The 9,791-nt window shown below is 43.9% G+C and overlaps 1 long non-coding RNA gene across 1 annotated transcript; it reads left to right on the top strand.

Annotated features, from left to right (window-relative positions):
* The first annotated feature begins 5,243 nt into the window (after positions 1-5,243).
* LOC149361447 (uncharacterized) lies at positions 5,244-9,137 on the top strand. Its single transcript, XR_016288413.1, has 3 exons — positions 5,244-5,505; positions 6,334-6,514; positions 8,149-9,137. It is a non-coding gene; the product is annotated as an uncharacterized LOC149361447 (long non-coding RNA).
* The last annotated feature ends 654 nt before the right edge of the window (positions 9,138-9,791 follow it).

Raw genomic sequence — 9,791 nt, 5'->3', positions numbered from 1 at the left:
ACACTCAACAAGCACTGCTCAGGAGAGGATGAGTTCATCACCGCTGTTTTTAACTTTCACCCACAGTGTGAAAGTTAACTTTCACAATTTCTTCGTCATAGCCGTTGCTTAGTTAGAGCCGTAGGTGGTCTCCGTTGCTGCTGTCGAATGCGAACGGGCTTACCTGTCACTGTGTATACAATGGAAAACATAAACGGCATTTACTTCGTCTCCATCGTGCATCTGGTCATCTTCAACATTCTCAACAGGTGCCCACCAAGCAGCTGAATATACGTATACAAAGCGAATATAGACGCCACAGTGTCTCACTGCTTATGGCACTCGACCGCTGACTCGAAAGAGGCGGTTTCGATCCCGGCCGCGGCAGTCGAGTTTTGTGGGAGGCGAAATTCTAGCGGCCTGTGCACTGTTCGATGTCAGTGCACGACCTCAGGTGGTCTAATTTTTCGAGCCTTTCCCTATGGCGTCCCTCATAGGCTGAGTCGCTTTGGGACGTTAAACCCACATAAACTAAAAAAAAAAACGAATACGTTAGTGTGACGAACTCCTGCTTTGCTCATTTAGTTTCAGCGCGTATGTTTGTTTCCTTGCAGTGCCGCGCTAGTTGCGTTCTAATACTCCGGCTCCAACGCTGGGCGTGAGCCTCTTTTCTAAGTCCTCTGTTTTGTTCCACATGTTTAAATGTTTGCTGTCTATGTTCGGTGGTGCATCTTCGTCTTTTAGGGTGGTGGATGCGTTGCTCACGTGTTTCTTTAATTTCTCGGACCATCCCTCTATATCGGCGATCTTGGCGACAAACTCGTTTTCCCTGATCTGTCTGAATTTGTGCCATTTTGTAATTTCGATTGTTTATGGTGTTTAGATTTGATGCCGTTCTGTAGTCTAAGCGCTACGATGTAGCGGTCGCTTCCAGTCTTGTTCCGTGTTATCCAATGCGTTGTCCGCGTGTTGTTGCTTAAGCTTAGATTGGGGGACGTGTCTTTGTGTATAATGTTACCCTTCCGTGTGGCGCATTTCGAACCAGATTGCCAGCGAAACTGTTATCCGCGTTGATCTTCTCGCCAAGACCACCTGAAAGGGAGTAGCGGCTTCTTCTTCGGGCTACCAAGTGTTACAACGCTCTCCACCTTTATCGTAAACTCTGCCCCGACGATCATGCTATCTTTCTGTGCACGAGGCTCGCATCCTTCAACAGGTAGAACAGGTTATGTACAAATTGCGTCCCGATCCTTCGTGTCGAGCCGCCGCGGTGGCTCATTAGTTCACGCACTCGTCTACTCAGCCGGAGTACCCAGGATGGAACCTGACCGCGGTGGCCGCGTTACGCAAAAGGTGCTCCTGTGGTGCTGTGCGATGCCAGTCTACATCGGATCCCCAGGTGGGCCAGTTTTAACGCCACAGCGTTAAGGTCCCCGCGTCGCAGATAGGCAGGTGTCGTCGCCGGCGGCCGTGAGCGAAAAATCCCAGAAGCATTAACAAATAAAACAGAATAGGAATCTGGTCCACTTTGGGAATCAAACCAGGGCCTCTGGAGTCTGAGACGAGCACGCCGACCACTCCATCACATCACCTCGATGGTTTTGAATGAACAGAGGCGTGTCTATTGGATACGGTGTTGTTTTAAAAGGGAGCTTTAAAGACATGTACTGTGGCGTCCATTCCTTTCGGGCGTACACCGAGATATGATGGACAGGCATTTCCTTTCCTTAAAATCAATCTTCATTTATTTTTCCTTAAAGCCCTTACAGCGGTGTTCGGGTGTCCACCGAGGTATGAGAGACAGGCGCCGTTTCCTTTCCTTCCCTTAAAAATGGATACCAACTTTCTTTAGAATTTGTATTAACATTCTATTGACTCTAGTAACCTTGTAGTAACTTTTACATTCTATCAACAATTGTTCATACAACGTTGGTAGAAGTTACTTCTTTGTATGTACTCCTGTCAATAGAAAGTTACTAGAAAATAATTTTTACATTCTATGCACCTTTGTCAATACAAAGTTGGTAGACTGTTACTTCTTTGTATTTACTCCTGTCAATAGAAAGTTACTAGAAAATCTGGGTGCAGTTTGTCACGTTGAGAGAAGTAAATGAACAAACTGCATGGTGTTCGAGGTGATTAAAACTATCTTGTTCGCATAATCGTGACGACATCTTACCTGATTGCATGGTGGAATCTGTTGCAGCTAGTCAACAATTTCACTATATTGAAAAGCGACCAACATTATTCGCAGCAAATGCGTTTGGAATGTAATCAGGATATGGGAAAACATTTTAAAACAGAAGATATATTCCATTTTAATACTTTATGTTCTTTACGGACTGCTGTGAGCAGAAATACTCTAGAAAGTGACAAAACATTTTTGGTCATGCGAATAGATGCCTCAAATCGTGTACTGTAGGCGAACACTTCAAAGCTATTAAAACAACCTTGAACACGAAACAAACATTACACTCACATTCCCTTAGCCGAGCATATTCTATTAACATTCGTTGATAGGAAGTTCATACAATTTCCTTACTGCTTTCTGTGTACTGCTGTCAGTAGAAACATACTAGACACCGACAGAACGTTTTATAATGAGAATAAATGCCTAAATTAATTAAGTACTCTAGCCTAACATGTCAATGCAACTAAAGCAACCTTGAACACGAAACAAACATTTGCGGTCACATTTTCTTAGGGCATATTTTATCAACATTTGTTGATAGAAAGTTCATACAATTTTCTTACTGCTTATATACTGCTGTCAATAGAAATATATATCTACGAACCGAGAAAGCATTTTGGTTATGCGAATAACCAAATAAAAGCCTAAAATAATCAAGTACTGTAGCCGACAACTTCAAAGCGGCAACTTAACTAACCTTGAAGACGAAACAAAAATTTGCAATCACATTCCCATAGCCGAGCACGCTGTGGATTTTTAGAAATTTCAGTTCAATTTTCTCAATACTAGCTTTACTGCTTTCGCATTTTCGAGTGCGGGGAAAAGGGCAAAGTTCATAACAGAACATTTATCCCGAAATTCAGAAACGTGCCTTGAATTGAAGACATTTAGTGACAATTTTTGATTGTATAAAGTCAACGAAAAAAGTTACCAGCAAACGAAATAATTTTGGTACAAAGTGAATGAATTCATAGAATACTCAAGTATTATTGCCTCGCACTTCAAGGAAATTAAAAGAACTTTAAGAAAAAATAGGAGCTAGTGACATATTGTGTTACATAAGCGCAATGATGACTTCGTTACAGCGAATCAGTTTCGCTGATGGCTCATTCTACACGAAAACAATGCTTTCTGCTGCGTATTCGTCCTTAAATTCTGTACTCAGGCAGTCATTAAACAGATTTAACATTTCAGAACTAACAAAGAATTTCAGCGGAGCTGTACAACAACTCTGCCAATTCGAAACACGTTGGTGTTGCTATTGTTGTAATTCTTGATAGGTCATATTTTAACGTGCAGTTGAACAGTGATGTACCGTACGACGGTGCTAAAATACACTAGCATTAAGAGCGTTTCGCTCTGAGGTTTCAGAGGGATTATTGCTGCGAGCTACAAAAAAATTCAAGTTTAGCATTGCACCGATGTGTTTCCACACTCATTGAATGGCACGTTCTCGCTAGCCCAAATGGCGCCCAAATTGTATCACCAGCTTCCTGAACCTGCACCGCAAGCACTTTCCCTGCACACTGCCCGCCATGCAAAAGTGCCCGGTACACTATGCCACTCCACGTGGGAGCGCCGAATTTAAACCCTCGCACTACCCTCCTCCTCGAGCGACCAGCAATGGCTGATCGCACGGGACTGAAAAACCCCGCGCGAAAAGGGCCGCACCGCTTCGCGCTCTGAGTAAATTCTGTGCAACGTGTGCAGGCTTACAGCTTCGAGAACTCAAGTTGCTTCGTTCCTCAATGACTGTACATGCGAAATTTCAGGCAAGGCAATATTAATTTTTATTCATGTTCGGCGGCCGATGCTATAAAGAGAAGTATAGAGAAACAAAACAGGTAACAGCGGCCCGCGGTACTCAACTGCGGTAACAAGGGCTTTGCATGAGGAAGGTGCACGGCAATTGGAGCACTATAAGCCCTCATTCTTGACTTGTTACATTTTTCGGTAGTACTGAGCCACAGAGGAGCTTCTAGTATGTGTTTCTTGGACACTTAAGTTCCCCGCGTGTGTATGTTTGCACCGGGCGACGTCAGTCGCTGTAATGTACCTTTGTTTTGTAGAGGGACGGACGTCCCTTTTTGTTTAAGGGTCCAATAAACTTCTCTTCATTCTAGTATGGAAAAAGCTAGGGTGAGAGCAGCCCCCCCTTTGAGCACCGCTAAAGCACAGGCGCAGTGCCTCTTCCGCATCTTCACTTGCATCTCCTTCAACGCAAACACGGTACGAAGCTGTGGCGAGGGAAAACGTGGTGATAGCTGTATTTTCTATCTTCCCGTAATGCAATGACTAAGGAATCCTGGAATAAAGTGTCGGGTTTTAACGTAGTCATACGGAGTAGACGAGCGAAAGCATGTGTTCATTCTTCGCCTTTTCTTACTGCCATCAGCGGACGTGAGGCCGAGCCGAGGACCGCGTAAGGCAGAGGCAAAAAGCAATCAAGGAAGCACACAAAAAGACTACGGTAGCGCGCCTGTCGGCGGGGCTCGCTCGAGCAAAGAGCGTGCAAGGTGTCCAATGACGTGATGTAAACACACACAAAACAGAGGCGATGCTGCAGCGCAGCCTTGAAAGTTTCGCGCGTCACGCTAGAACGGCGTGCGAACGCTCGTGTTCCCTAGGTACACACACGTACACTAAAGTCGCATGAGCCAAGCTGTGTAGAGTACTCTAAGCCACACAATATGCAAAAATAAAAACCGAAACCAGTAGCGTTTGGCTTAGTTATAGCCTTATAGTTATAGTTATAGCCTTGGAGCTTAGTTATAGCCTTAGAACTAGGCAGACAGTGCAGCCGTGCAGCGGCTGCGGCTTTCCTGGCCCCAGATGCGTCGACTGTAGCTGCCCGGCATGCTGCCCGGTTTTCCAAGCTCTCGTTCGCAGCGCCGCCAGAAACAGATGGTTGTGAGTAGTCGCATTTTTTCACCTCAATCATTGCAATTTGCTGACTTTGTAATTGAAACAAAATATTTTGTCGGAAAGATGGTGCCATCTTTCCGTTCGCTGGCGGCGGATTGCGAGTCTCATGTTGGCAGCGCCTTCACTACCTTTTTTAGGACGCTGAAACGACTCTTTGTTGACGGGGTGCGACGGTTGTGAAGTTGTGGGTGCGTTTCTTCAGTTTGTTTGTGTTAAATGTGCGGCCTCGTTAGTGTTGTGGTAGTGTGACTGAACTCGGAAGGTGACAGAGGGCTCCAGTGCTGCGGAAGACGTTCTTACGCGCACGCGGTGCTCAAAAACTGCTCTGACGTACTGCACGCAACCACGCCGAGAGCGGCCGGCGCCCGATGCCCGATAGAAGAAACGGCTTGCCGTGAACGTTGACAAATGTAAGTACAGAACTGGAAAATGACTTCTGCGATGTGTCGGGGGTATGATTGAGGGCTGCGAATGCATTTGGGTTGGTCTTCACGTCTTGTTCGCAGTGAGGTGCAAAATGCGGGCACCACGCGATAGTTTGCAGAGAGAAGGTGTTCTGACACGCTCGCTTGCCAACTATGCAACTTTTAACCCGCCGCCTCACGCTCTTTGCGTCAGCTCCTCGGCGCAGGAGTTATGTGATAGAATTTGGTTGCACGCCGAGAACTATGGGGTGCTGCTTGATTCGTTATTCCGACTGAACAGGAGCAGCGCGTGGAAAGGAGACCATAAGAACGAAAAGTGCTTGTAGCGGCGTGCGTCTTTTGATTCTGCTGCCTGAGTGTTTACTGGATAAGGAGCATTGTCCGTTCTACGTCGCAGTCACATCAAGTGCTGTGTTTCTTGATAGTTCTGGTCAACGAAACGACGAATAAAAATAGCAGAACAATAAAAATAGCAGAACCATTCCATTGCAGTGCCGCTGAGGTAATCGCACAATGGAAGGTTTGTTGTCATTTTATTTTTTTACGTTCACGACATTTATGTCATTCCCCCATTTTCAGTCTGAAGCGATAAAAGTATAACGTGATTCGCGAATAATAGATTTAATAAAAGTATGACAAGCTTTGTAAACCATTTTTTTGCTAACTATTGGAGGCATAGGTATTAGGTATAGGCATTAGCCTCCACTCATGAACACATTGGACTGAACAGCTAGAGGTTGTAATGGGATGTGGCTTCTGTGATGTTTATGAAAGCATGGCTCTAATGCAGCCTTTCTTCAAATGCACCCGCAGTCAAGCCCTGTACACCTGCTCCACCGGTATCATCACGCTACTTTTGCACCAGCTTTCATCTGTCATCGAGCCAATGCTACCTCAACCAGAGGCAAATGACATCAAGACCTGCTGGTTCAGCCTATCAGCCATTGACACTGGATATCAAGCATGTGCCACTTGTAAAAGGATAGCTAGACAAGTGGGTATATTTTCCTTGTCTTTTTTAGCCTGCCAAAAATCTTCTGGTCCAGGCTCCCTCTCTCTTTCATTTTTTTCTTTTAAAAGAGGACCAAGAGAAAAGGAAAAGATATTGCGGGCATCATGAAAGCACTCCCCTAGTCAAGTGCATTGTGTTATAGTGTGAAGTGCTTTTTATAGTTTTTTCCCTCATGCCTCTCGTGCTTGGAAATCTTGACCACAGTATAGACCAAATTAAAACAATTATCTGCTTCATGACCTTTATACAGCGGTCTAAAAGCAGCAAATAAATTTTATAGGTTTACTTCAGCAGTACCTACCTCTTACAAGGTATGACATGTTTGAAGTGAACCAGTGATGTGATAGGCATGGCCTAACGGGCAATGCATAATTGAATATTGGCGTTCAAGTGGAGCACTCTGCTTTAGAAGCATATTTGTTGCTAGCATCAATAATTGATACCTTACCAGGTTATCCTTGCATTACATGAAACCCTGTAAAGCTTATATTTTAGCTGTACAGAAGAAAGGTACTTATTCGATGTCATGAGCATTGCTGAGGTTTTCATTCACGCTCCCTTTGTCACAACTGATTGCACTGTACAGTTGAAATGCATTTGGAATTGAGTATTGGTCCATTGCTATTTTTATTCATGCCGACGTTCAGTTACTGATTGCATTACACTAGCTGAGCCTAAGTCAACAAATATACTTGAACCGATGCATTTGATGTTGCCTTTCTCCCGTGCCATCAAGGTTTGTAATAAGCTGTGTAAATAACTTAATTTACTTTCTCGAGGTATTTATTGCTGCAATTAGTGACAGGTAATTTCCTAAAGAACAACCTAAGTGCACATTTTTATCTTCTTTGGAACACTTGTTTGCTTGTTTCCCCTTAAACAGATATGAGCAGGCCTCAGCACTGGAGGGATGTGCTGCGGGACAAATAAAAAACTACCAGTCCAGCTGCTCCCTTAGGGGCACGTTTCTGAGGCTTTTATCGCTTGTAGTTCTATGCAGCTTTACTTACAAGTATTGTAACTGACGCAGTGTGTGCCTTAATATTTTGATTCATTTGCTTTAGAGTGTGCCACTCTTGCCCTGACGAACTTGCTCACCTTTGTACTCTTTGTTCATACATTTTCCCCTAACACCTGGTATAGCTCCAAATGATACATTATCTACAGCAACATGTGCATTATATTGCAATGTCTTTGTGCCATCACTTTTGAAAACAAAAGCTGCCTGAATTTTTGTGCAGACAAATCAGAAACACAAAATAATTTTTATATTTGATGGCCTGCATGTTATCTTCATATGACTGGAATGGCTAAATATCTCTTCGTGGTAGCCTAATTAGGTGTAACAGGTTAATGCCAGTTCCTGTGAATATCATTCAGTCTTCGAATGTGGGGGCAGAATTGAACACAACAGCATGTTATAGCTTTTTCTTGTTCAAGGACGCATTACATTTAGTTCTAGTCTTGTGACTGCTGCTTATGCTGTTACTCAGCAGCCTTATCAAACTCACTCGGAGTGCTGCATTTTAGTGCACATTTAACTGATTGTTGCTTCTCCGTGTTTGATTCTATTAGAAGTTACTATAACTGTATACTTTGAATGTTTTCTTGCGCAGTTCTCTTGCTGCTGCATTCTGCCATGGAGGAGGCTACCTGTTCGTGCACACGTCTCATCACTAGGACGCTACCTCTTCCACTGGTGATGCAGACAAGTAACGACAGGGTTAATTGGAGAGGCATGGGAGAGGCCTTTGCCCTGCAGTGGGCATAGTCAGGCTGATGATGATGATGAACAACAAGCAGGCTGCCTGATATTGAGGACAAGTGTCAGGATAGTGCACCAACAGTCGCTTAAGCATTTCTGTGCTGATGCATTTTTATTAAAATCAGCTCATAGCTTAATATCTACATCCATGGGGACATTTAGCATATGTTTGGCATCTGTTTGACTTTTAATTCGCTAGTGTTTGCAGCCTTTAATGTTGGTCTTAAGACAGTGTAAGCATTATTTCACTGTGTGGGATTTTTTAGCTGTTTTGGAGAGATGTGTGTGTATGCATGCAGTTTTTTTCCACGGGTTTGTTATGTGGCTCATGGAACTTTCATGTTCCAGAAGAAATTATTTCGTTTCTGTGTTGTACAGGAAAGTGAGCAGTATTTATATGCACCAGGTGTTTCAGGGGAAAATAAGTAGTTTTCAAAAATATGGCTTTTGCTGCATAATATTACCAGTGTTAGCAGACATAATATAATAATATTACCAGTGTTAGCAGACCGGTGAGGTGTATTTAGTAAGCTGCTTAACTAATTTCTGATAATTAACTTTTTAACTAACACAGGTTTGCAACTGGTTGCAGTTAGAGACTTTTAGCCAGTTGTTCGTAGTAGCCATATCAGTTTCTGGAATGTACAAAACATGATTACTTTCGCCGCTGTGGCTCGACAAAATTTGGCTGCATCGTGCGAAAATACATGCGCTTTTGAAAGCACACAGGGAAAGAAACCCCTCCAGTGCATGTAACTGCTACAAATCTCTAATGGCAACTAGACGCCTAACTCTGATAGTGAAGGAATCATATTCTTAACACCAAGACACACACACACAGGACACCCGCTAGACTTCAACTATCTTTACTGGACACTTGTACAACATAAATACGTATCACTGAGAACACGCAGGTGCCTCGTCATCCGCAACAGGTCTAACTACGCCCTGCCCTCTCCTGCAAGGCATACGGTTGCGGCGATAAACAATCTCTTTTTCTGCCAACGCCAGGGAGGGAGTGCTTACACATGTCACCCGCCTCTTGAATACGAAAGACTTCGATAATTTCTTTCTTTTTTCTCGGCTCCCAGGCCTTTCGTATTCAAGAGGCGGGTGACATGTGTGTAAGCACTCCCTGCCTGGCATTGGCAGAAAAAGGGATTTTTTATCGGCGCAACCGTATGCCTTGGAGGAGAGGGGAGGGCGTAGTTAGACCTGATGCCGATGACGAGGCACCTGCGTGTGCTCAGTGATACATATTTGTGTGGTACAAGTGTCTTGTAAAGATAGTTGAAGTCTAGCGGGTGTCCTGTGTGTGTTTGTCTTGGTGTTGTGTGTGTTCTTACCACTAAGAATATGATTCCTTCAAGCCGTTACCAACTAGCCCAACTTAATGTTTTAACAAAGTTTCTGATAGTGAAAAGGTTCATTATAAAAATTAGCTAACCAGCTTACTACGTAAGACTCTTCACAAGTTTTTCTGGTGCCTGCCAA

Source organism: Amblyomma mixtum, chromosome 2 (genome assembly GCF_055824585.1).
Source record: "Amblyomma mixtum isolate Tamu chromosome 2, ASM5582458v1, whole genome shotgun sequence".
Lineage (NCBI taxonomy): Eukaryota > Metazoa > Arthropoda > Arachnida > Ixodida > Ixodidae > Amblyomma > Amblyomma mixtum.
The sequence above is the reverse complement of the archived record's forward strand: the minus strand, read 5'-3'. Positions and strand labels throughout refer to the sequence as shown.